The sequence below is a fragment of the Lissotriton vulgaris genome, chromosome 4_1, assembly GCF_964263255.1.
Source record: "Lissotriton vulgaris chromosome 4_1, aLisVul1.2, whole genome shotgun sequence".
Classification (NCBI taxonomy): domain Eukaryota; kingdom Metazoa; phylum Chordata; class Amphibia; order Caudata; family Salamandridae; genus Lissotriton; species Lissotriton vulgaris.
The window spans coordinates 1,472,906,127-1,472,933,756 of record NC_141691.1 but is presented as its reverse complement, the minus strand read 5'-3'; the positions used below and the strand labels follow the sequence as shown (position 1 = coordinate 1,472,933,756).

General features: G+C 48.6%; 1 protein-coding gene across 1 annotated transcript in view; it reads right to left on the bottom strand.

Moving 5' to 3' along the window:
• Positions 1-27,630, bottom strand: part of SPIDR (scaffold protein involved in DNA repair) — a 2,344,543-nt gene that overhangs the window by 13,185 nt on the left and 2,303,728 nt on the right. The window lies entirely within an intron of this gene.

The following is a 27,630-nucleotide window of genomic DNA, read 5'->3' as shown; positions in this document are numbered from 1 at the left end:
ACACAACTTTGACCCAAGCCAAGTACCTGTTGTGTGGGTCAGTGATCGACATCTGCAGCCTCAGCACAGCATGAATACTTTTGCTTTGAATGTAGACATTTTCCTTGGCATAATGTCTGCGATAAATTTGGAGTCACCAAAAAAGCAACATTGTTAGGAGCACAGTTTCTGATCGGAGTTGACGGGTGCAGATAGAAAGGAACAGATGTCAACACGCAGGGGTGGCGCTTAAATGGAACTCTGCTCCCTTACTTCAAGGATGGTATGAAGCCAACAAAGAGTCATCTGGTGCCACATACTGGTACACCGAGAGCGCTGCTGAAAAAAAATCCCAGTTTCCAGTCTGGTGCCTGGAATTATTCAAAATTTGAGTAATTTGTAGCTAGAAGTATCAAGGCCTGCAAGCATGGAGTGCTGCTGCTTAACAATACCATCCACAGCCTTGCTGCTTTTGTTACTGGGGGCCGATATTGCAGCATCCACTCACCGCTCCAGAACCGGCCCATACCCTTCCAGCCTCCCGGGCAAATGCCCGCTATGGCCGGTCTGGCCCTGCCTTTTCCCCAGCTAGCTTTGGGCTTTCTGCTAACATGCTTGGGGATGAATAAAGGATGAATTGAGAGGACAATCTTGCCTCAATGGAAACGTTAAGAAGCAGAAACAGCTTGTAGTTTACTTATGGTTTTTGTTGATGCTATGACAATCAAGAAGGAAAACATTGATGAAAGAAGCTCAGTGTTACGGGAGACCTTAGGCCCTCTGCACCCACAGGGTTTACAGAAAGTGTTAAAGCCTTCCTAAAGACTTTCTCAATGTCATGTTGAGAGGACACACCAGCTTAGGCTGTTTGCTCTAGCGCTGTCAATCTCTGAAATGTAGGAGGCGAACAGGAACATGGCATGTTGCAAGGCCCCTCCTAAGAGAGCTGCTGTTGACTGGAAGAGCTGTAAAGAGTGGATGCACTCCTATTTTCTTCACGAAGAAACTGTATGTGGCATTTATCTGTGTGAATCACCACCACTCTCGAAGGAAACCTCTTAGTCCTAGAAGATTGTCTTCTGCCCCACAATGCCATCCCTGAATTCATCGCCGGCTTGCCATTGACTCAAGCACATCTTCCTCGGAGACCTCAATTTTCACCTTTACGACCTTAATGACTCCAACACAGTCAACATCCTGGAAAGCATGAACAATATCGTCTTCACCCAGCTAGCCATCAACTCCATGCACAACCAGGACCCACGCAAGACCCCATCTTCACTGCCAATGACAGAGAATACAGCTAAGTCACCCACCTCACCTGGGAATACCACACCATCGTCCACTTCACCATCACGGGATACTCCTGCACCACCACCAAGCCACCCAATGCAGCAGGAACATCAGAGAGCCAGTTGACCGACACCCTCAACACCTCCCACCCTGACACCGCAACCAACATAGAAAAGGCTGTCAAGAACTTCTCCGCTTGGATTACCGATTGCACCAACAGATTGGCCCCTATGAAGCCCACCAAACCCAAGAGCTCCACCGAACAGGCCAGGTGGTACACCACAGAAAAGAGAAACATGAAACGCAACTGCAAGTGCCTAGAAAAGAAATGGCACACCGCAAGGAGCCCACAGACAGTCACCTTCAAGACCAATGCCACCCACTCCTGAAAGAAATGAAAAGGAGAGCCCTAACCCACTGCATCAAAGCCAGTTCTAAACCCAGCACGAAACTCTTCAACATCATCAGAGAGTTCACCAACCCCTCAACCACCAAAAACATCATAACCTCTTCCCAAGAACTCTGCAACAGCCAAACAGACTTCTTCCATGACAAGATCTCCACCATCTACGAAAATGTCAAACCTCAACCCACTGCCTTTGACATACTCAGCCTACTCAATCGCACAGATGGTAACACTGACCACCTGCTCATCACTTGGGACCAGCCTAACACACAGAACACCACAGCCATCATGAACTCCGGCCACTCAGGAGAATCCTCGGACCCTTGTCCCCACCACATTTTCCGCTTTGAGAGCAAGACGATAAGCAACAAGCTCACCACCATTTTTAATGCATCCATCACCAATGCTACCTTTCCTGAGGAATAGAAACATACAGAAGTCAAACCCCTTCTCAAGACACAGTCTGCTGACCCCAGCAAACTCAAGAACTACTGTCCTAGCTCTCTGCTCCCCTTTCCAGCCAAAGTCCTGAAAAAGGCCATCAACACCCAACTCACGGATCATCTGGAAAAAATCAACCTTCTGGACACCTTCCAATCTGGATTACGCACAAAGAAAACAAGTCACTTACCTGTAACTTCGGTTCCCCAGTATCGGTACTTTCATAGATTCCCATGCTTTGTATCATTCCCCCGTCGTCGGAATGGGAGCCTCGGTAAAAAATAAATAAATACTATAGTAGTAGGTACAAAAGAGAAAACTAGGCCTAGGCTTCATCTCATTTTGTAGCCTATCCGCCTCTTTTTGTAAAAGAGACAAAAAAAGTTGCAACAACCAATCAGAATAGCCTCACCCCATAGAACCCTCCTGAGAGAGCCTCATAGCCTCAGATTTTCGTAGCCGTTGTGTAACTGTAACCACTTCCGCTGAAGGCTGAGCTTTCCCAGGGGAGGAGGGTGGGCGCATGGGAATCTATGAAATTACCAATACTGGGGAACCAAAGTTACAGGTAAGTACCTTGTTTGCCCCAGTATTGGACTTTCATAGATTCCCATGCTTTGTATCAGAGTAGCTAGCAGTAAACAACAAATGCACATTTTGTCCTATGCATATCAGCATATACAGAACAAGCATTCTCATAAATAGTCAAAACTCCTTGTAACAATAGATAGGCAATAATATGAAATACAAAATGTGCAATAAAGAAAGGAGGGATAGAAGGGAAAGCTCACCGCTCATTGGAATAAATTCTTCAGGACCGCTTGTACGACTGCTATGTCACTCTTTGTGGAAGAATCCAAACAGTAGAGTCTCGTGAATGAATGGGCACTGCTCCATGTCGCTGCCCTACAAATGTCCTTGATAGGGACACCAGAGAACAGAGCCGTAGATGACGACACTGATCTCGTAGAATGAGCTTTGATCCGTCCTTTCAGCGGCTTCCCTGCCGCTTGATGGCAGAAAAGAATTGTGTTGGCAATCCAACGTGATATCCCCTACTTTGATAGGGGTAAACCTTTTCTTGGAGCACCAAAAGCAACAAAAAGCTGTGATGTCTTTCTGATTTCCTTTGTACGTTGAAGATAGAACTTTAAGCATCTTTGGACATCTAAAGTATGAAGAGACCTCTCCGCTAGAGATGAAGGTCGAGGAAAGCAAGACTTTAGCACTATAGTCTCGTTTAGATGAAAATCCGAAGGGACTTTTGGTATTAATTTTGGAATTGTCCTTAAAATCAAAGATTCCTTTTTAAACTGCAAGAAAGGTTCAACAATCGTGAGAGCTTGAAGTTCCCCAACCCTTCCAGCTGAGGTTATCGATAGAAGAAAAGCAATTTTCCATGACACAAACTTCAAGTCAGCTTTATGGATTGGTTCAAATGGAGCTCTCATGAGATGGGCAAGGACCAAGTTGAGTTGCCAAATCGGAGGAGGAGGTTTCACCGGAGGAAAAACTCTGAATAGACCCTTCAGAAATTGCTTGATCACTCTTGCTGACCAAAGAGAAGGACCAGAGGTTGTACGTCTGAACCTAGAGATTGCTGCCAGATGCACCTTAATGGAAGAGTGGTGAAGACCTGATTTTGCCAAAGACATTATGTACGGTAAGATCTTATGAGGAGCCGAAGTAAAAGGGTGAAGATTTTCCTTCTGGCACCATGTACAAAAACACTTCCATTTTGCTCGATAAGTCTTGTTTGTACTAGGAGCCCGAGCTTGGGCTAAAATGTCCTTGCAATCTTGAGGCATATCTAAAGCATTGAACTCTCGGTGTTCAGGAGCCAAGCTGTCAATTGCAGAGAGCTCGGGTCCGGATGCATCACTTGGCCCTGGGACATCGTCAGCAGGGTAGGAATGGGACGTAGGAGAACCTGCTGGCCCTGAGACAGAAGGAGGAGCTCTGTGAACCAAAATTGGCGGGGCCAAGCTGGAGCTATTAAAATCATGGTGCAGGGTTCTGCTTGAGTTTCCTTAGTATCCCTGGTTTCAAAGGAATCGGTGGAAAGGCGTAAAGAAATGCGCCTGACCAGGCTATCGAAAGGGCATTCCCCAACGACCCTCGATGGAGATACCTGCTTGCGTAGAGTTGCCATTTCTTGTTCTCTGGGGTCGCGAACAAGTCTATAAGAGGAGTGCCCCAACGAGAGAATATCCTTTCGAGAGTTCTCTGATCCAATTCCCATTCATGGGAGACCGACTTTGGTGGCTCAATGAATCCGCTTCTACATTGAGGGAACCTGTAAGATGTTCCGCTGAGAGAGAAATTCGGTGACCGATAGCCCATTCCCAGATCTTCTGTGCTTCCCTTGAAAGAAGTTTGGACTTTGTTCCACCCTGTTTGTTCACATAGTGCATGGCCGTCGTGTTGTCTGTACGCACCAGGACTGTGGAACCCCGAATCTTTGGGAGGAAAGCTTGTAGAGCCAAACGAATTGCTCTCAGCTCCAGTAGGTTGATGTGCAAGGTGCGAAGCTCTGGAGACCAGTGATCGCTCACTTGAAGATCCTGTAATGTCACCCCCCAGCCTTCCAGAGAGGCGTCCGTGGTCGGAACTAACGGAGAGGGAGGAACCGTGAAGGAGCGACCTTCCTCGATATTGCTTGCTATAGTCCACCACCTGACTGCTTTCTTCATGATAGAAGTAATTTTTATCCTGTCTTCGAAGGACCCCTCTGCTTGACACCATTGCATGTCCAGTTGTTCCTGCAGAGGACGCATGTGAAGCCTGGAGTGCGGAATCAATGCAATGCAAGATGACATCGACCCTAGAAGGGACTTCTACTGACGGACAGAAACAATCAGTTTCCTTTGAAATCGGTTGGCATAAAGTATCAGTTTTTTCTTTCTCTCCTCTGATGGGAAAGCCTTGCAATGGGTAGTATCCAGAATGGCACCCAGAAATCTTGCCGACCTTGACGGACGAAGGACAGATTTGCTTCTGTTTAGAACTAGACCCAGATGACTGAAAAGTTGAATACAATCCTCGACTGCTTTTGTAGCTGCGTGAGAGGATGGAGCTTTTATCAGCCAGTCGCCCAGGTAGGAAAACACCTGCAGAGACTGTCTTCTGAGAAAAGCCACCACTGGTGCCAATACCTTTGTAAACATCCGCGGTGCCGATCTTAGTCCGAAGGGTAGGACTCTGAATTGAAAATGGCTCTTGGCTACTGGGAAGTGAAGATACCTCCTGTGGGCCGGATGAACAGGAACATGAGAATATGAGTCCTCTAGATCCAGAGTTGCCATATAATCGCCAGGATTTAGGAGACGCAATATATCCTGGAGAGAAACCATCCGAAAAGACAGTTTTATGAGATAGGTGTTGAGCTCTCTCAGGTCTAGAATTGGGCGCCACTTTTCTTCTGTCTTGCGAACCAGGAAAAACCTGGAATAGAATCCTTTCCCGTGTTGGGTCTGAGGAACTGATCCTATCGCTCCTTTGATGAGCAATTGTTGAACTTCGAAATGCAGAAGATTTAGATGTTTTGTTTCCGTGGCGCGAGGAGCTCTGGATGGTGGCAATTTCTGAAACTCCAGTGTGTGGCCAAACTGAATGATGTTGAGGACCCACCGATCCGATGTAATATTTTTCCAGTTGTGGAGGTAATTTGATATCCTGCCCCCCACTGATGTTATTAGAGGGGAAGGAACAGCAGACAGAGCCATGAAGCCGCTATTTTCTTTTAGATGTATCTCTTCCCTGACGTCTCTGTCGCCCTCTTGATGGTTGGCGAGAGAAAGACGCCGATTGACCATGGCGCTGCAAGTATTGGGGCTTGTATGACTGAGAGGACTGTGAGTCCGAAGAATAGCGTTGTTGATTGCCACCTCTGTACGATGAGAAACCTCTCCCTTTCGCACCCCTGAAAGGTACTTTGCGGTAATGCAATGTCCCCAAGGACTTCGCTGTGTCCGTGTCCTTCTTGATGTCTTGAAGGGCATCATCTATATGATTTCCAGAAAGCATTTCTCTGTCATAAGGTAAGTCCAAGGTCTTATTTTGAACCTCCTGGCAGAACCAGGTTACCCGGAGCCAGCCCTGACGCCTTAAAACTGCTGAACTCGCTAGGGCTCGGAAAGCGGTAGTAGCTATGTCCATAGCACAATCTATCACCTCTGAAGATGAATGCTCTCCTTCCTCCAGTATCTTCCTGGACTCATCTTTTGCACCATCCGGAAGTTAGTCAACAAACGGGGATAAATCGCACCACATCTGGCGATCATATCTACCTAAGATAGTAAGAGCATTAGCAGCTCGAACCAGAAGGCTAGACATAGAGGAGAACCTTTTCCCCACATTGTCCAGGCGTCTCCCTTCGTTGTCTGGTGGTGTCGTAAGGGGCGCTGATGGATTTTTGGACTTATTCTGCGCTGCCTGGGAAATAACTGAGTCCGGCTTCGGTTGACCAGTCAGGCAAGCGGGGCTGCTTTATGGAGCTTTATATTTCTTCTCCAGCCGGGGAAGTACAAGGATTACTGTAGCCGGATTCTGCATCACCTTAGTACCTTCCAACCACACATGTTCAATTATTGGTATTGAACGATTGGATTTTCTATAAGGCTCCTTGAAATCGTAGAGGAAACAATCTGACTGTACTGTTGTAATAGGCAGGCCAAACCTCCTGGACGCCCTCTCCATAAGATTATGAAAACCTCCAATGTCTGCTGGAGGGGAGGTAGCAGTATCCGGCACTGGTGAAGCTGGATCTTGAATAACATACTCGTCCCAATCCGGGTCATGGGATGGATCCACTTGATGATCTCCATCAGATGAGTCATTATCATCCTGGATAGCCACAACCTCCTGAAGGCTTTCTCTTGGTTCTGGATCTGAAACTTGAGAAACCTGAGGCGTCACTGCAACTGGAGTAGCAGTAGGAATAGATGGAGGAGGAGGCTGCTCTTGCTGGTCCGAAGCTTGTGACGGAAACCTTTTCCTGTAGTCCTGTAGCATCATCTGCAAGTCAGTTATAAGAGAGGACGGCATTGCCACCATATCCTGAAGAGATTGCTGTGGAGGCCTCTCTTGCTGAACAAAATGGCGTTCTTCCGTATAGTATTCCTCAGAGTCCAAATCCTGATATTTCACTTGGAGTTCGGATGGGCTATAAGCATCCCCATAAGGACCATCCTCATCATCATCAGACTTCTCCTCAAGAAGCAAAGATGGAGGTAAGGGTGTTACATGGCGAGGGGATGTCATCTCTGGAGTGATTTGCTGCCTCTTTATAGAGATCCGAACTTCTTGAATCGTCGACGACCTCGTCGACGGACCTGTCGTCGACAGAAACATCGACGGACTCGCCGTCGACGGAAACGTCGACGGAGAGATGAACCTCGTCGACGGAGGATTGATCGTCGAAGAGCTTGTCGTCAAATCATCTTCGCTGTTATCGATGACGTCGTCATCCTCGCCGCTGCCGTCGATGCTATCTTCGATGTCATTATCGTTGACGTCGAAGATGTAAACACCATTGTTGACGAGCAGGAAACAGGTACCTCAAACGTCGACGAAGATATCAATGCAGCCGCCGTCGTCGAAGCTGCCGTCGAGAAGCCCGTCGACGGAGCTGTAACTGAACCCAAGTCCTTTTTGGAAGTCGTCGTCGACGTACCAGACGTGGTTTCTTGTCCGATTTTCCTTCCTGAGTGACAGCAGAAGGTTTCTTGAACCCCTTCTCCTTTTCAGATGGAGGAAAAGCAATAGAAAGGCTTTCCAGTACCTTCTTAGATGACTGTGTCTCCTCAGCCTGTCCCAGCCTCTCCTTTTCACCTCGGTGAGGAGATTGTTTGGGACCGAGCCTTTCAGACCTATCAGAGGTCTTTTATAAGGCTTTAAAAGGGGGCTCAGTAGATGTTGAAGGGGAAGACCTACCCCTTTTCTTGGATCTTCTGGAGGACGCAGCTGAGGAAGAATCCTCACTGTCAGATGACAGAACCTCCTTACGTGAAATCATTTTCTCCAACCAAGTCAACAAGCGGCCTTTCCTGTCTCTCAAGGTCTTCGTAGAGAATGTTCTCCAGATCTTACAATCAGTGGCCTTGTGATCTTGGTACAAGCAGCAAATACAGTCTTTATGCTTGTCCTCAATAAACAGCCTCTTCTTTGAGCAGGTAGCACAAGCTCTAAATAATGCCTTCTTCTCCTTTTCAGACATAGTAGATTTAAAGAAATTGAAAAAATTCCAAAACTGAAGAGAAATCTGAGCAGAGCTCAGTGGAGACTCCCTAAGCACAACGTGCGATAGAAAATCTGAGGCTCTCTCAGGAGGGTTCTATGGGGTGAGGCTATTCTGATTGGTTGTTGCAACTTTTTTGGTCTCTTTTACAAAAAGAGGCAGATAGGCTACAAAATGAGAAGAGGCCTAAGCCTAGTTTTCTCTTTTGTATCTACTGCTATGGTATTTTTTTTTTTTTACCGAGGCTCCCATTCCGACGACAGGGGATTGATACAAAGCATGAGAATCTATGAAAGTCCAATACTGGGGCAACCACAGTACTGAAACCTCCGTAATCTGTGCCACTGATGACATCAGAACCTTCCTTGGCCGGGGAGAAATGGAGGCCTGGATCCTCCTCGACTTCTCAACAGCTTTCAACACTGTATCCCAACACGCTCTTATCAAGAGGATTCATCACATTCCAATACAAGGATACGCCCTCAAATGGATCGCTTCTTTCCTCACTGGAAGAGCCCAGAGAATCCGCCTACCACCATTCACTTCAGAACCCTAGAAAATCATCTGATGCGTCACTCAAGGCTCGTCCCTCAGCCCTAAGCTGTTCAACCCCTACGAGCAAGCAAGTGTGTATCGACCAAGGTACATGGACTTCTGGTCTAGGGTGAATGCATCTGCAATGTTCCAGCAAGGGTTAAAAGATCTATGGGTGCGGCGTACCAAGATTAATTACCCTTCCTCATAGATTTGGATAGGGCTGCAAAAAAAACTAATACCAACAAAGTCTGTGGTGAATCTAAACTTCAGGGTGGAAGAGGCCTTCAAAACAATGCTAGAACAAGCTTCCGTGGATACAATGTATCCCTTTCTCCCTCTCCTCCGTGGAGGGAGAAAGGGAGACATTGTCATTTGTTTTTTTGCTGCCCTATCCACATCCATGAGGAAAGGTAATTAATCTGGGTACGCCGCACCATGGATATTTTGATCCTTACTGGAAAACTGGGGATGCATTCGTGTTATCTTAGTGCTATTTTGAGTATGTTATTTATTTACGAAAGAGGTTCAGAAGTTCAGCTGAAACGCTGAACTGATCTAGAGGCACTAATCATGTGTATGGGTTATAGTTCATCTGGATTTCTGAACTAAGTTTTTGCACCAGGGGGTTAGCAATCCACCCGTGTGGCTGGGGCTGGGGGGGTCATATTGTGACACAGACACATCATTGTGGTTGCACACATTACAAAAATGCTGTCTCCATGTTCTCACCTAAGCTACTAAAATCTGCAGAACAAAAGAAGAAGGACGGTCTAAACAAGATGTGTTTTGAGTTTTTGCTTCAAACTAATGAGATTAGCAATCAGTGGTATTTAATTTACGTAACATGCTTTCCCTTTCCGGTCATATGTTGCCAAAGCAATTTAATGTTACTATCTGTGTTGCTTCAGCTTGGGTGTGTGGGTTCTAAAGATCAGTTGGCTCAGACATTGAGGTATTCATCACACTTGGTTTGTGTCATCTGTTTATTTCAGGGCAGTCATCATGTTCCTTCATTTTGGCAATTAGGTTTGCCAGCAGCTTCACAGACTTTCCTGGCTGTGAGAAGGAAGGAGTAGTTTATTTTCTGTAACTCCAGTTCTGTAGTAGGGGTATCTCTGTTATAGTCATAATCTAGTGAATAGTCCCGCCCATGTGCGTGGACCCCGGAGCAATCAAAAATAATCTCTTAAAGTGTCGAAAAAATGCATAACTGCACAGACACTTAAGAGAGAATTTAAAGACATATAATGCAGCCTATAAAAAGGCTACACTGTCCAGTACTTCAACTAGAAATTCCACCAAAAATCCACAAAACAGCAAAGCCTGTCCAGATTTCCCTTGCCTTCAGCAAAAACCCTCTAGAATGATAGAGAGGAAGACATGGACAGACAAGCCCCATAGGCTGCCATTATGTGGCTCAAAACAGGATACTGTGCCTTTAAGAGAACTTTCCAGAACTTCACAGTATCCCAGAATGCACTGCAGGTCCCTTTTACTTTCAGTTCTTTTTGAAGGCGTAACACGCCAGACCTGTAGCATTCCTTACATGAATATCTCTCCACCGGGGAGGAGGGCGGGCGCTTATGACTATAACAGAGATACCCCTACTACAGAACTGGAGTTACAGAAAAGAAACTACTCCTTCTGTAGTAGGGGATCTCTGTGTATAGTCATAATCTAGTGAATAGAATGGCAAGCCCATCCCCACACCTAAGCGGCGGTGGAGAAAAGAAACCAACACCACTACTGTGCGAACAAATTCCGCAGCGAAGCCTGTCCAACCTGAGCATCTGCCCTGGCATCAGTGTCCAGGCAGTAATGCTTAGCAAAGGTATGAACCGACTTCCAAGTGGCGGCCTTGCAAATTTCTGCAATCGGCACATTACGGAGCAAGGCTGTCGAGGCAGCTTTGCCCCTGGTGGAATGAGCCTTAGGCTTACCTCCTAAGGTCTTATTAGCTTTCTAGTAACACAGCTGTATGCAGGACACAATCCACCTAGAGATGGACTGCTTAGAGGTCGCAAGACCCGTCCTGACCGATCCATAATTGATAAACAATTGGTCTGACCTACGAATACCTTTGGTCTTATCCAGATAAAATTTCAACACCCTCCTAACATCCAGGGAATGTAGAGACCTTTCCGCTGGAGATAAAGGGTTCTGAAAAAACGTAGGCAAAGTTATAGTCTGGTTGACATGAAAATCAGAAATAACCTTGGGAAGAAATTTAGGGTGAGTACGCATAACAACCTTAGCAGCATGAAATACAGTATAAGGTTCATTGCAACACAACGCCTGAATTTCACTCACCCTGCGGGCCGATGTAATGGTCACGAGGAACGCCGCCTTCCAGGACAGGTGCTGCAACGAAGCCTTATGAATGGGTTCAAAAGGCTCCTTCATCAAACCGGACAGCACCACATTCAATTCCCATGAAGGCGAAGGAAGCCTGACAGGAGGGAACACTTTCTTCAAGCCTTCCAAAAAATCTTTGATCACAGGGATCTGGAAGAAGGAAGTCTGTGAAGGGCTTTTCCTGTAGGCAGTCAATGCAGCGAGATGAACCTTAATGGAATGAACATTAAGGCCAGACCGCGCTAGATGCAGAAGGTAAGGAAGGATGACATCTTCCTTGCACGTCGTTGGGTCAAAGTTCTTGGACACACACCAGTTACAAAACCTCTTCCACTTGTAAGCATAAGAAGCCCGAATGGAAGGTCGCTTAGACTCCTTCAGTATGTCCATGCAATCTTCGGGCAGATTCAAATGGCCATATTGCACTATCTCAGGAGCCATGCCGCCAAACTCAAGGACGAGAGGTTGGGGTGCAACATCTGCCCCCCGAACTTCGTGAGAAGGTCCGGCCTGCACGGCAGCCGTGTGTGCGGAAGGAGAGACCGGTGGAGAAGGTCCGTGAACCACCACTGCCTGGGCCATTCCGGGGCAATCAGGATTATGCGTGCCCTGGACCGGGACAGCTTGATGAGCACCGCTGGAATCAGGGGAATGGGCGGAAAAGCGTAAACAAAGCTGTTCGACCAGCTGATCCAGAGTGCATTCCCCAGCGTCCCTTGCTGGTAGTACCTGGAGGCGAAGTCTCGGCATTTGCTGTTTTCGGCAGTGGCGAACAGATCTACGTCTGGAGTCCCCCACCTTTCGAAGACTTCTCCTAGTACGTTGTCGTTTATGACCCATTCGTGGTTTTCCTGAATCAGTCTGCTTAGTGCGTCTGCCTGAACATTCTGCACACCTGGTAGATGGGTAGCCGTTATCGTCAATCCTCTGGCCAGAAGCCAGTGCCAGATCGTCTGCGCCTTCCGAGACAGGGTGCGCGATCTCGACCCCCCCTGCTTGTTGAGATAATACATCATGGTCGTATTGTCCGTCTGTACAAGCAGAGAGTTGGTCTGGAAGGACGGATGAAAGGCCTTCAGCGCCAAGTGAACAGCTCTGAGTTCCAGGAAATTGATGTGATACGTGGACTCCATCTGAGACCACGTTCCTTGAATCTGTAAGTCTCCCGAATGCGCTCCCCAGCCGTGGAGAGAAGCATCCGTCACGATAGTCTGAGGAGGAATGTCCTTGTGGAAGGGAACCCCTCTGAGGAGATTCTCCGCTGAACACCACCACTTCAGAGACTGAAGAGCATGCAGAGACAGCCGTATCTTGTCGTCCCAAGATCCTTTCCTCTGGTCCCATTGGTCCTCCATGCACTCCTGCAGAGGTCTCATGTGTAGTCGTGCATGAGGAGTGAGGAAGATACAAGAGGCCATCGACCCCAGTAGAGAAGACACCGTCCTCACTGTTGTAGATGGAGTGGTCATAAGAGCCTGAGCCTTCCGAAGGATCGATCGCCGTCGCTCCTCCGAAGGAGACACGCTTGCTGACAGAGTATTGATGGTGGCTCCCAAGTACTGAATGCACTGGACCTGGATAGGGACAGACTTGGACATGTTGATGTGCAACCCCAACTTGTTCAAGAGAACGCACGTCTTCTGGAAGTCTGCTTGAGCTTCCGAGAAGGAGGAGGCCTTGATCAACCAATCGTCCAGGTACGGGTAGACAAACACCTTGTTCTTCCTGAGGTGTGCCGCTACCACTGCCATGCACTTGGAGAATGTCCTGGGCGCAGATTTCAGCCCGAATGGCAGCACTGTGTATTGATAATGGTTGGTGCCGACTTGAAATCGCAGAAACTTCCTGTGTTTGTACGCGATGGGTACGTGGAAGTACGCATCCTGTAGGTCTATGGCACAAAGCCAGTCCCCCTGTTGCAACTGAGGAAAAATCTGATGCAACGACAGCATGCATAACTTTTCTCTGAGAATCCACTTGTTTGCCTGCCGCAAGTCCAGAATGGGCCTGAACTCGTTCTTGTCCTTCTTGCGAACCAAGAAGAACCGGGAGTACAGACCTCTTCCTCTTTGAGACAGAGGTACGTCTTCTATCGCCCTTTTCCTTAACAGGATATCGGCCTCCGCCTGGAGCTCGCGCAGTTGATATTGCGAGCTGACCGGAGGGATCGCTGGAGGAGGGCTGATGAACCGAAGACTGTATCCATTGCAAACAATATTCAGCACCCACTTGTCCTGAGTAATTTTTCTCCACTCTGCCAGAAAAAATTGAACGCTTCCACCCACCGGAGCGGGTAACGGATGAAGGGGAAGTAACCGCTCAGGGTCGAGACCCGGCCTGGCCCTTGTTCGCGGTAGAGGACTGCTGTCCCCCTCTACCCTTCTGACGTTTCTTGAAGGGTCTCCGGAACTGCTGCTGTTGTTGCTGCTGCTGTCCCGAAGACTGCCCCCGTCCTCTTCCTTGTGCGCCGTAGCGCCTCTGGAAAGGCCTGAAGGATTTCTTCTCTTTGGGCTTCTCCAAGCCCACAGCTGTAAGGGTCTCCGCCTCCGCCTTCATGCGGGCCATCTCATCATGTTTTCCGAACAAAGTATCCCCGGAAAAAGGCAGGTTGGCCACCCGCTGCTGGGCCTCCGGCTTGAGTGACGTTAGCCGGAGCCAAGCATGTCGTCGTTGATTGATTCCATGGCAGTAACCATGGGCAGCCAACAAGGAGACATCCGCAGCTGCGCTGATGACCTGATTGGACACCAGCATCCCTTCCTTGAGGATCTCCTGGAAGTCCTCCCTCTTGTCTCCCGGTCATAACGTCCCAGCAGAGCTGTATCACTGGACGCCTTCATGGCCGTAGACGCGGTCCCACATGCCTTCCGTCCAGCTGAGTCGATCCATCTACTCTTTTTATCTGGAGGCACGGTGGAGGACGGGGAGGTAGAGTGTAGCTTCCTGGCCGCCGTCACTATCACTGAATCCGGTACCGGGTCAACTCTCAGAAAGGCAGGATCCGAATCCGGGGCCCTGTACTTCTTTAGAAGTCGGGACGGAGCGGCCTTCACCACAGCCGGAGTGAGGAACAGCTCCTCTGCGGGTTCCTTCAATCCAGGGACTAGAGGAAGCAAAGGGCGAGACAGATGCCTCTTGTGGAGCGTCTCAAATATCACTGAAGTTGAAGGTGTAGGAGCCGTCAGAGCGATACCCAACTTCGCAGCCCCCCTCAGGAGGACCTCCTGGAAAGTGCCAATGTCATCCACTGGAGAAACCCTGGTCTCTGGGGAGTCTGACAGGGTCGGGGAGTAGGAACGGGTCCTGGAAGAGTCCGTTCGGGACCTCGACCCCCGCCTCCTATGGCGACGCCTTGATCTGGTGGAGGATCTATGACGACTCCTTGATCTTCCTCTCAGTCCGGAGCGTGAACGTGACCTCCTCGGCCGAGGGCGGTCAACCGGGTCCACCGGTGCGGGTGACTTGGGCTTGGACGGAGCTTTCGGTTTAGGCGTACCCTTGGGAGGTGTAGGAAGAGCAGGCAGCGAAGCAGACCTCGGTGGAACTGGAGGCGGCTTCACTGGCAACCCTGGTCCAGGGTGCGGCGGAGGCAACGGAGGAGGAGTAGGGTTCCTCGGAGGGAGTCCCCTTGGTAACGGAGGAGGGGGAGATACCTTCCCCGACGGGGTATACACCTCAGAATACACCGAGCCCGGTGATTCTCCACCTCTGCCAGCCTGGGACGTTGGCGAACTTCCCACAGAGTCAGGCCTCTTTCCCCCTCTCTTCGACGTCGAGGAACGGCCATCCGACGTCGAGCGCCTTTTCTTCGGCGACGAACGCTTTCGCCTCGACTGTGATCTTCTACGCCTCGACGGCGACCTTCTGCGCCTTGACGGCGATCGTCGGCGCCTCGACGGCGATCGACGATGCCTCGACGTCGTTCTTCTGCGCCTCGACGGCGATCTACCATGCCTCGACGACAATCTTCCATGCCTCGACGGCGACCTGCCATACCTCGACGGCGATCGGGGTTTCGACGGCGACCTGGGCTTCGACGTCGATCCGTGCTTCAACGGCGACCTGTGCCTCGACGGCGACCTGGACGACGAGGATTCCCTCGACGCCGACCGCCTCCTCTTCGCCGACGGCGAACGGCAGTGTCGCCTCAACGGCGAGCGCCGACGCCGGGCCTGTCGACGTCGAAAGCTCGACGCCGACGAGGACGACGAAGAAACAGTCACCGGGGACTTCGAAGGTCTGGTAACATCCCTCGACGCCGAGCGTCGACGTCGTTTAGTCTCAGACGACGGGGAGCAGACCGTAGTCATCCCTCTCGACGCCGTAGTGGGCGCAACAGACGCCGGCGGAGAAAGGTGGCGTTTGCTGGGTTTCCTGCCCCTGGGGAGCCCCTCAGAGGCCTCAGCATGGGCAGAAGAAGCCCCTCCAGACCCACCTTGTGCCTTCAATCTTCTTTCCTCGAGGCCCTGAAGTCTGATCTTCTAACTGTCCTTCAGGGTCCTGCCAGAGAAGCCTTGGCATATCACACACTCCTCAGGGATATGTGAAGAAGGAAGGCAGAGGATACACACCTCATGGGGATCCGATTTGGCCTTCTTCCTGGAGCACTCCGGACATTTATCAAATAAAGCAAGCATATTCGACAAAAAACAGAGTGCAAGAGTTAAAGAGAAAGGCACCAAAGTACAATAAAGCACTTAACTTGAGAAAAAGCAGTGAAAAAATCACCAAAAAAGGGAGAGCTCAATGCTCCAGGGTCCTGCTAGCAGGAGCCGGAAAAAAGAACTGAAAGTAAAAGGGACCTGCAGTGCATTCTGGGATACTGTGGAGTTCTGGAAAGTTCTCTTAAAGGCACAGTATCCTGTTTTGAGCCACATAAAGGCAGCCTATGGGGCTTGTCTGTCCATGTCTTCCTCTCTATCATTCCAGAGGGTTTTTGCTGAAGGCAAGGGAAATCTGGACAGGCTTTGCTGTTTTGTGGATTTTTGGTGGAATTTCTAGTTGAAGTACTGGACAGTGAAGCCTTTTTATAGGCTGCATTATATGTCTTTAAATTCTCTCTTAAGTGTCTGTGCAGTTATGCATTTTTTCGACACTTTAAGAGATTATTTTTGATTGCTCCGGGGTCCAAGCACATGGGCGGGACTATTCACTAGATTATGACTATACACAGAGATCCCCTACTACAGAACCACCAACTGTCTGGGCAGCAATAGATAATCTGAGTTAATACTGTGTACTTCACCGCCTTCAGGCTACCACTCCTTCTTTATTTGCTTCACCTAATTTTGCTCAGTCATGTTTGACCATTGTCTTTTGGGCACTTCTCTTGTACAGAAGTCTGGGAGTCAATCACAGGCTACTGGCCTGGTCTGAAAGAACATATGGGAGAAGGTACCAAGTGTTACACTTTTCTGACCTCTGATACACACTTGACTTTGTCTCCTGCTCAGCCTGTGTTCCAATTCAGGTCCAGATCACGTGTCACTTATTGGGGAACTGCAGACGGGCTCTATAAACTGTTTGTTCTGCCATGTAGTGAGCGGTTCCAACACAGATCCCATCATTGAGCAGCAGGAACAACACCACTACTGTCATGTTCTCTTCTGTGTCAGCTCCATTAATTATTTTGGGAGAAAGCACCGTCTGAGTTCTATGTAGCTCTTCATGATTCAATGCTTGCATCAGAGAAGTGAATGTAGTTCACTATATGTTCCACTATTGTCAGTGTGATACATCCCAAGCAGCAGGACCACACCTTGCTTGGTGCTGTCAGTGTTGGTGGTACACACAGTGTGTTAATTCCAAGAAAGACATGCATTGGCAAAGCCAATAGGTATCACCCTTTGACTCTGCCAATGCTATTCAGCAACAGCAAAAGAAAGCTTTTCGCCATGAGGCTTGCATGCGTATATATCATTACGCTACAGTCGGAGAGATGACATGCGTAACCAAATAAACATGTATTAATTTTTTGGTAATACTGCCATTATATTTATTTTTTGTCTTTAACCACTTAACTGCTAAGGCATTCACCCACTTGTGCTGAGCCTTTTTACTTTTTTTTTTAGATGTTTGGGTAGTTTGCACTCAAAACTACATTACTGTTTCCCTGCAAAAGGTATTGTGCCAGAATTGTTTTTCCCTCAACACCCTGGAAATTCTAAAGCTACCCAGGGTTTGCTGATTCCCCTGGAGGATCTCAGCAAATAGCCCAAACGTAGATATTTAATGTTTTTTGGGGTGAGAAAGGGATGGGAGAAAAAATGCTGTGTATGAAAGTGTATGTTTTTTCTTTTATAATGGCATCAATCAAAGGTTTTCTCTGCTGGGATCCCCATCTTCCCAGCTTTCAGGAACAAGTAGGGTTGTATAAAATATTTTTCACAGGTTTGGGATTTTTTTAAGAGACAATTATCCTAATTTTTGTGGTTTCAACCCACTTACAGTTTGTGGTTGAAACAGGTGAAACAATTCTGAAGTCCCTCAAGGTTTTTACAAAGAAACAAACTGTTAAAATAAAAATAAAAATGAAAATGTGTAGGGAAAAATTGCCATTGGTGACAAAAATGTTAAACTGTCATTTATGGCCATAAGGGCAGATTTACGAAAGCAACATACCGTTATGTCTGAAAGACACTTTTGGTCGCAGGGATATATAGCGTTTGTAGGTTGTCCAAGAACACACAATAACCAGGGCAAATAAATGAGCTTCATCTTTTAGCGATTTTCCAATATGTACAGACCACCGAGCAAATCATATGGTAAAATGTAATGAATGGAAAATGGGTATGAAGTAAAGCTATGTATTTCTAAAATGTGCACAAGATATTGAGCTTAGTAACACCTTATTATTTGTACACCTCTGAATTGGTGGTTCCTTCTACTAGCATAATTCAGAGGGCATTTTGAAAAATGTCTTCTTTATTTGTACACAGAGTTACATTTGGAAGATAAAAATTATGAGAAATCCAGTCGGGATGTCCAGAGTGCTGCGCCTTGAGTGGTTCAAACAATGTTTTCTTACCCACAATGCCATGCAGATTTCTTACGTTGCCCAAAATTACATATTTTCCTCACATTTCTGTGAAGGAAAGTTCCAGAATCTGCACAGAGTGACAAAGGTCCTACCATCCAGCATTCCCCTATTGACCCTGATAAGAACATAAACCCACTTGTGTGCTATCACTAATTACATAATTGCTGATTTTGTGATCATTGTGTGCCATCTTATAGGGTTTGTGGACTTGAGGTAATTCAAAATGATACACCTGCGGACAATTTTCGGTCTACTTTAATGGGATTAACCACTTAAACACTTCATATAGACCACACTTTTAAGACTGGAGGTTGTCACCTTAAGGAATATATTTTGTGATGCCCCAAGTACAACCCTCCATAGTTTAGTAAATGCATGACATACTTTCCTGACATGGGCACAGTGGCATAGATCTATATGTACAACACCTGTGTGAGATAAACTACATCTAAGTGGGATACCCCTACATTATATACAATCTGCAATGCATCAAAATCTTTAACATTGTTATGGGAATATACATCCACACCCTATAGAGCTTCTTGTTACATAGAATGAGTGCATACCACTGTATATTACAATTATTTAACATGAGCAAATGGCCAGATATCCACTGGTGGATAATCTACCATCAACAGAAGCTTTAGCCTTTCTCACACATTTTTAGAATAGGCTTTGTCTTTATTCTACTACCTGCTTTCAATCATAATTCTACAACTCACATCAGGTGTGCACACCCTTTACTTTATTTAACTTGTAACTCTATGGTATAAATGACTATTTTGTCATCATGTCACGAAACATAGATGCCGAGTTATCATAGACCCAGTCTCTTTTAGCTCGGGTTATGGTAGCCTTGTATGCTCTCCTAGCTTCTAATATCAATGACCTTTCCTGTCCATGTATATCTTTGGATAATGAACGTCTGGCTACTCCACATGCCTTACTGTACTATGATTTCAGAGTATTTTGCTTCATATGAATTTTCAAATCCACAAAGAAAATATCCCTCAATGATGTGAACATAACATTATGAACAGAACAAATAGGGGCTTGGAGGCCAATGCGGATGGCAGCGTGAGCGCTGAGTTCCGCTGAAAAACCCATAGAAATCCTAAAAAAACTGATGAAACCGGACCCGAACCCCTTCGGACGGTGAGAGAGGACCTGGGGACCACGCCGGGCCACTAATCTGCACCCAAACCGGGACTACGTCGAGGCTAGCGGGTTGAAACCGGGGGATAAATCGGAGGCCGAGGCGGTGAAGAAAATGGCGTCGCCTGCATGAGAGGGTCGGCTGTGACGGAGGTCGGAGAAGCGACCGTTGCAGCGGATCTGAGCAGAGAGGGAACAACGCAGCACTCTCGAAAAGGGGAGACAGGCTGAGGAATCAAACGACGGCGCCTGCTCAGGTCACTGAAAGTAAGGGGCCCCGGAGCGATACACCCCGGAACCGGAGGAGGAGATCGGAGGAAAATGGCGGCGGCGCGCAGTGTTGACCAGGCCGCGAAAGGCAGGAAGCGGTGGTTGGGCCTCTAGACGCGCGGCAAGCAAGCGAGAGAAGAGTAAGGAAGAGGGACGGCAAGAGAAAAAGGTGTTTGTGGAGGAGTACATGACCCGAGGGAGCCATCTGCCACAAATCGGACACCGTCCCGCAACAGGACTGGGAGGCTCCCGGTGTGACGCAGGACTGGAGCGTGACTCAGGCACCTGACACTGTGAAACAGGACGTTGAAGCAAACATGGGTAAGCCGAGAGGGAAAAAAGAAGAATCGCAACAACACTCGGAGGCCGAGCACCACTCACAAACTGAACAGGAATTACCGGAAACGAATCAGGAGTCCGGAATTCAATCATAGTTGGTCAAAATATTGACGGCCATAACGGACACCCGAACAGCCTTACAACAGGATATAGCTCAAGTGGCGACAGGCCTGGGGCTATTGAAAGCGGACCATTCCAAATTGAAAGACAGGGTGGAGACCGTCGAAAAGGCGATTCAAGAGGTGGCGCCTGCACAAAAAGCTCTAAAAACAACTGTGGAAGACGTGTTGGAGCACATCGGAGTGTTGGAAAGGCGAGCTGAGGATGCAGAAAGCAGGAACAGATGGAACAACATACGCGTAGTGGGACTGCCGGAAAAAGCAGAGGGGACAGATATGGTGGGATATCTGGAGACCTGGCTGAAAACGGTGGTGGCTCCTGAGGGTCTATCAAATTACTATACCCTGGAAACAGCGCATAGAGTTCCGGCGAAGCCACCACAACAGGGAAGGCCACCACGCCCTGTGATAGCACGGCTGCTGTACTTCAAAGATAGGGACTTGTTGCTCCAGAAGGCCCAAGCGGATGGCCCTTTTCATGTAGGCAACAGCAAAGTGACCCTGTTCCCGGACTATACCTATGAGATCCAACGCTGAAGAGCGTCCTTCCAGTCGATCAAGAAGGAATTGAGGACGGAAGGTCTACAGCACTCACTGATGTTCCCGGCTAAATTGAGGATAGTGCTGGAGGGCAGGACTCATTTCTTTGAACGCCCGAGGAAGCATGGGACTGGCTAGAGTCATATAGAGCGGGCAAAGATGGCCCGAGCACCAAACAACAGAACTTGGGGAAACACAACAACTTCGCAAATCGCTGAGGATAAGACGTCGACATCGTGGACTACAGAAACCGACATTGTCGCAAACGGAAGTGGAAAGGCAGGTGGTCCTGAAGGAGGTGACGAAAATCTCCAACGAACTATCGGGGAACTCGCAGAAGGACACGGACGCTGAGAAGGAAGCTGACCATTCGGACACTAACTCATCAGGAGCCGATAGTGTACAAACACCGAGAGTCACTCCAGGCACAGCGGCGAACTGTTGGATGAGTAGAACGAGATGTTGAAGGAGTGGCTTGGGGAAGTGGGGAGTGGGGAGTGGGGCACTGGTTGGAACTATTGCAAGGAAGAGGACCTTATTGAATAAATGTCACTGTGGACCTTGAGGCTAGGCGCAAAATAGAAGCAACGGGATCAAGCAGGCGTGACACTTTACAATCTGATATAATGTCTGGAGGGGAGGTGGGATAAGGGAAGGGAATGTATCTGGAGGGGAGTTCAGGCAAGATTAAAATCAGGAACAGTACAAGACCACAGTTTGGCACCAAGCACCCAATGTTGCCCTTAAGGTATGCCATCTGTGACGACTGGTGGATTAAGTGACAATTAAGTTGGTACAAAGGTTTGGATGGGGGCTAGCAATGTTATTCTAGGTCCTGTTCTCCGGAGGGGGAGGGGGGAATGGAGTTAGGGATGGGTAGGGAAAAGGGGGAGTTCCTGATGTGTCGGAAATGTACGGAGAGATAGAGCATCGGATATTAAGCAATAATGGGGACAATACCTGATTTTAGATGCATAACCTGGAATGTGAGGGGCTTGCACACGATGACAAGAAGACATAAGATACAAGCCTATTTGGTTAAGAGAGGAATACATATAGCGCTGCTCCAAGAAACACACCTCACTAAGGAAGAGGGCTTTGCTTTGCAACGTAGATGGAGGGGGCAGGTATTACTTTACTTTACTTTACTTTAAACCATTTTATAACGCGCTCCATTACTGGGGAGTATCCTGGCGCGAAACAAGGGAAAAAGAAACAGACATCAAGACTTTAGGGAGTGAAAAAAACATGTCAGCTTGTACTCTTAAAGAGGTGAGTTTTCAGATGTTTTTTGAATGCAGCCACTGTTGGCATGGAACGCAGATGGAAAGGGAGAGCGTTCCAGGCCCGGGCCACAATCACAGAAATCGACTGACCACCAAGTCTGAACCGATTAAAACGTGGAAGAGTCAATTTAAATAGAGTAGAGGATCTCAGGGTACGTGTAGGGACATATCTGACAAATCTCTTTCTCAAGTAGCTGGGGCCTTGATCATGGGTTGCCCGGAAAGCCAGCACCAAAGATTTAAACATAATGCGCTGCTTGACCGGGAGCCAATGAAGCGTGCGCATCTCCACGCGAACGCTCTTCCATCTAGGTATGTTAAAAAGTAGACGGACGGCAGCATTCTGAATAATTTGCAGACGCTGCACTAAGTAGGCGGGTATGCCACTAAACAGTGCATTGGCATAGTCCAACCTAGCCAAGATGAGCGCCCTAGCAACCGACTCCCTCGCCTCCCTAGGAAGTAGGGGGAAGAATTTGCGTAGCATTCTCAAGGTGGCGAAACAGGTGCCTGTCAGCTTCTTAACGTGATGCTCAAATTTCAGGTCCTCCGCAAACCAAATGCCAAGATTTTTGGCAGGTCTCCCCATCTCACTAGGGCCGGGAATGTTAGAAGGCCACAGTGAGCTCCTGAACGAAGGGGGGGAGGTACCATAAAAGAGCACCTCTGACTTGTCCTCGTTGCACTTCAGCTGGGCCTCCGTTAACCAGCGAAAAACAGAGGACAGACACAGGTGGACCGTGGATGTATCCAGATCGGCATCAGGCCAGGTAAACAGCAATTGGGTATCGTCTGCATACCCTATGATCTTAGCCCCAAACTGTTCCGCTAGATAAACCAAGGGAGTGATATAAATGTTGAACAGTAAGGGGCTAAGAGTTGACCCCTGCGGGACACCTGTGCACAGAGGTTTAGGCTGCGAGGCATGGGGAGGCAGCCAGACCTGCTGGGTCCTGTTAGATAGAAAAGAGGACAGCCAGTCCAGGACTACACCCCCAATGCCTATAGCCGACAGTCGGCAGAGGAGGAGGTCATGAGGGACAGTATCGAAGGCAGCAGAGAGGTCCAATAAAATTAGGACCGCTCTGCCACCCCCGTCTAAACAGTCCCGAATAGCCTCAGTCATTTCCACCAAGGCCGTCTCGGTGCTGTAAGCAGCCCTGAAGCCCGATTGAGCGGGATGGAGAGCTTTAGAGGTTTCCACAAAGCTCTCCAGTTGTTGGAATACTACCTTTTCACAAATTTTGGTAAGTGCCGGTAGCAAGGAAATCGGACGATAATACCCCGGAGTCGCCACATCCAGTCCGGGCTTCTTCAGGAGCGGCAGAAGTTTGGCCCGTTTCCAAACAGATGGAACAACGCCCGAAGCCAGGGAGAGATTCACTATCTGCGTGGTCTCATCACAGACCAAATCTGCCACCTCCGACAGCACCCGGGCTGGACATGGGTCAGATGGAGAGCCAGATTTTAGGGACTGAAGGAGGGGCAGAACCACATCTTCCTCAATCTGCGCGAAATTGGTAAGTTGCTGACCCGAATATGGGCAATAGGAAGGTAGTGGGGCGATTGCGGAGCTGTCACTGGGGAGAGCAGCTAGCAGGTCCTGCTGGATCCTTGCTATTTTGGTAGAAAAAAAGGTTGACAGCTCTTCACACCAGTGCGCCGAGGGTACGAGAGAAGCAGCCTCAGCGACAGGTGCAACAAAGCTTTTAACAATGGCAAAGATCTCCCTGCCATTGTTATCTGCCTTGGCAATTCGCCCCGCATAATAGTTCCCTTTAGCCACCTTGATTGCAGCATAGTAATCTTTTTGGGCAAATCGTAGGGCAGATTTGGCCTCAGAGCTATATGCACATCTCCACACGCGTTCGAGTTTTTTGCACCCCAGTTTCATTTCCCTCAGGTCAGGGGAAAACCAGGGTTGAGAGGGAGCGCGTCTAGCTCTGGCTAGCGAAGTTTGCTTAGTGGATGCAGCAGCCGCCTGCCGTATCCACTCATTAAACCCGTCAACCACATCGTCCATAATTATCCCCGAGTTTGGACAGGTTTTTTCCAATACCTGCGGTATTCAGCACGGCATACGGATATATGGCGCACACATCATCCTCAGGAGAAAGACTACTCTTACTTCTCAGGGGTACACGAGCTATATGTTCGATTGGATGCAGTGTTGTGCTCCCCGCAGATGGCTCCATCAGTAACGTACACAGAATATCTCACACGAACATTGTCAGATCATAACCCACTGCTATTTGACTTGCGTTGGATGACGACGCGGTCGGCTATCCCAACGTGGAGGCTACGGCCGGACATGTTGGAGGACACAGCCTTTCATAGTGCCATAGAGACGGGGATCACACACTACTGCACTGAAAATGAGAACACAGCCACCACGAGGGCGGTAGAATGGGACGCATTCAAAGTAGTGATAAGAGGGATTTGCATTAGTAAACACGTAGGGGTCAGGAAGGTTTTGTTACAAGACGTGGAAAAGGCTGAAGACAAGCTGAGGACGGTTGAACGGGCTCGTCCAGGCCATCCAGACAGGCAAGAAGACTTGCTGACAGCTAGGGAAGCGGTAGAGGTAGAAAGATTGAGAAGTTATGACTATAAGGAGTATACTGCGAGAATGTATGTTGAGGGGGACAAAGCCAGAACGTTATTAGCATGGATAGCCAACCCGATAGCACAGGGTTCTCCGATTTTGGCCTTACAGGATCAGGGAGGGGAAACGGTATTTACGCAATGGGAAATTCTGCACAGGTTCTTAGCCTACTATGAAAAATTGTATGAAAGCAATCTGCTGGCAATGGAATCGGATATAGAAGCCTTTTAGGATGCTATACCCCTACCACAGTTAGAAGCAGAGCAGGCAAAATGTTTGGGCAGGGAAATTACAATAGATGAGTTATGATGTGCAATTAAGCAAATGGCTCGTAATAAGACTGTCAGGGGGTCCCTGCCTGCCACGGGCCGGGAGAAGACTTTAACCCGTATTCCTTTCCGCCCCGAGTGCAGGACGGACACGGTCCCTTTAATGCAGCGTGGGCCTTCCCGGAGGAGGGAACTCCGCCGGTGACATCAACGATCACCCTCCAATCGGGAGCTACGGAGGAGTTGATAGCGCGGCACCCGGAAGAGAACAGCGCGACCGGGACAGGAGAGGAGAGGAGGAGTCGTCCAGAGAGCCTACAGAGGTATTCGGTGTCCAGAGGAGAGGACTCGGAAGCTGCGTCACCCCAGGAGCAGAGGAGAGAGGACTCGGAAGCTGCGTCGCCACAGGAGCAGAGAAAGCCGGGAGGCCAACGAGACCACGCTCTGCCCCGCCACGCTTCTGGAGAAGTGTGGCTCCACAAGGTACGGGCCAGATTAAGGGGACTCGTCTTTTCACGGGGAGGGAACGGGTAGGGGTGGTTGAGGGTGGTCACGGGACATGCATGTGTGTTTGAGCCGTATCGCACCCCCCTCTTTGAGTGCACACAAGAGAGCATTTTCACTGAAGTTTTTTTCGTGTTATGGTAACGGTCCCTGGTGATCTCCCCGCCCCCCTTCTTTCATAGCCAGTGTCCCAGTAACGCTAGTAACCCAAGGTATCTTTTCCCTTCTTTTGAGTGCCATATGGATCCCTGATGTCTTCTATCGAGCACCATATGGATCCCTGACGCCAAAAGGGCCTAAACCGGAAGGACCAGTGAAGAGAGAGTATCAAGAACTACCAAGAACTCTGCCATCTCGGAAACAAGAGATTCCTGTTAATTTTCTTTCTTTTGTGACTTGTGACATTACAAATAAAAGCGCTCCTCAATCTCAAGTATACCTGAGTGCGGGTCCTTCTCTTCTACGGGTTGCCCCCCCTCTTACAGATGCCAGGGGTAGATGGATTACCAGTAGAATTCTATCTACACTTTATTGACCTACTGGCCCCTCGATTGCTGGAGGTTTATAATGAAGTGAGGGAACTGGGTTATCTCCCTAACACCATGAGAGAGGCGCTGGTTATTCCGCTATTAACACCAGGGAAAGATGGTACAGATAACACGGCTTATAGACCATTATCAATGCTGACCACAGATTATACGGCCTTGAGCAGAATACTGGCGACCCGCTTGATGCAGCATATGACGGAACTGGTACATGAGGACCAGGCGGGTTTCATCCAGACCAGGAACACAGCTAATATTATACGGAAGCTAATAAGGATTATGGGAGAGGTGGATCAGGAGGTTTTGAACCCAGAAAGTGTTGTCGGCGGTTACAGAAAAATGGAGATACCTGAGTGCAACCCTGGGGCGTTTTGGGCTAGGAGAAGATTTTGTGCATTGGACGGAGGTGTTATATACGAATGCAGTGGCTAGAGTGAAAGTTGGAGGGCTAGTATCGCATCAATAGGGAGTGGCACGAGGGACGAGGCAGGAATGCTCCCTATCTCCGCTGTTATTCGCATTGGCGATGGAGCCCCTGGCCGCGAGAGCAAGACTAGGAACATATTATGAAGGTTTAGTCTTCAGAGGCGACCAGCAGTATATATCATTATACACGGACGACCTGCTGATGTTTCTGGGGGACTCTGAAGCAGCACTGGAAGGGGCAGCATCCTTGTTGTCACAGTTTGGAGAGGTATCTGGACTAAGAGTGAATTGGGCCAAGACGTGTCTGTTCCCGGTGAAGCACGGTGGGCGCCCACCGGAACGGGAAGGAGCGGTGCGTTGGGAGCCGACGTGTCTGGTATATCTGGGGGTGAACATATATCATCAAGCGGCGGACTTATTGGAAGGGAATAAAGGAAGATGCGTGAGGGCCCTGAAGAGTAGTATGGCCTTCTGGTCCACGTTACCCCTCTCTGTGATGGGCCGCATAGCTTTATTGAAAATGGTAGCGTTGTCGCGACTGCTGTATTATTTCAGGACATTGCCAGTTTGGATACTGAACTCAATCTTTCGGTCCCTGCGCGCTATGATAATAGGATTCCTGTGGGGAACAGGACAGAGAAGGGTGGCTTTGAACACCATGACACGTCCGAAAGCAGAAGGGGGACTAGCAGTCCCAGATTTTGAGTATATTATCAGACGGCACCGCTACAAGTGCTAACGCAGGAGGTCGCGAGGGAGTTTAGGGGCCCAGAGGCACGGAGAGGGAAAGGAATACCGAGACATGTGCTGTCCTATATAATATTACAGCAAAAGTTAGACCTTGCTGAGTTAATGCAGGAGGAAAAAACTTTAGGATTGTGCTGGAATCGCAGCCAGCGTAAAGCGGGAGTACTACACACATATGTGCCAGAGATACCGTTGGGGATGCTCACAGCGTTGCCACATGGGAGTGACTGGACCCCATTGTTGGAATGGGAGGATGCTGGGATACAGATGATGGGGGACTTGTATGAGGAAGGGGAATTGTTGCCGTATGGAGTCTTACAGGAGAGGTATGATCTCCCTAGGGGAGGCTTTTTGTTACATGCGGCGGTGACACATGCAATAAGGCGGCACTGGCACAAAGGAGCGAAAGAACCAATAATAACAAAAGCGTGTCAATATGTAGTAATGGCGGTGGGGACTTTCATGGCGTTCACATGTTTGTATTCCAGGATGTTACAGGAAGGACTAGCGCCCCTGGAGGGATTAAGAGTGAAATGG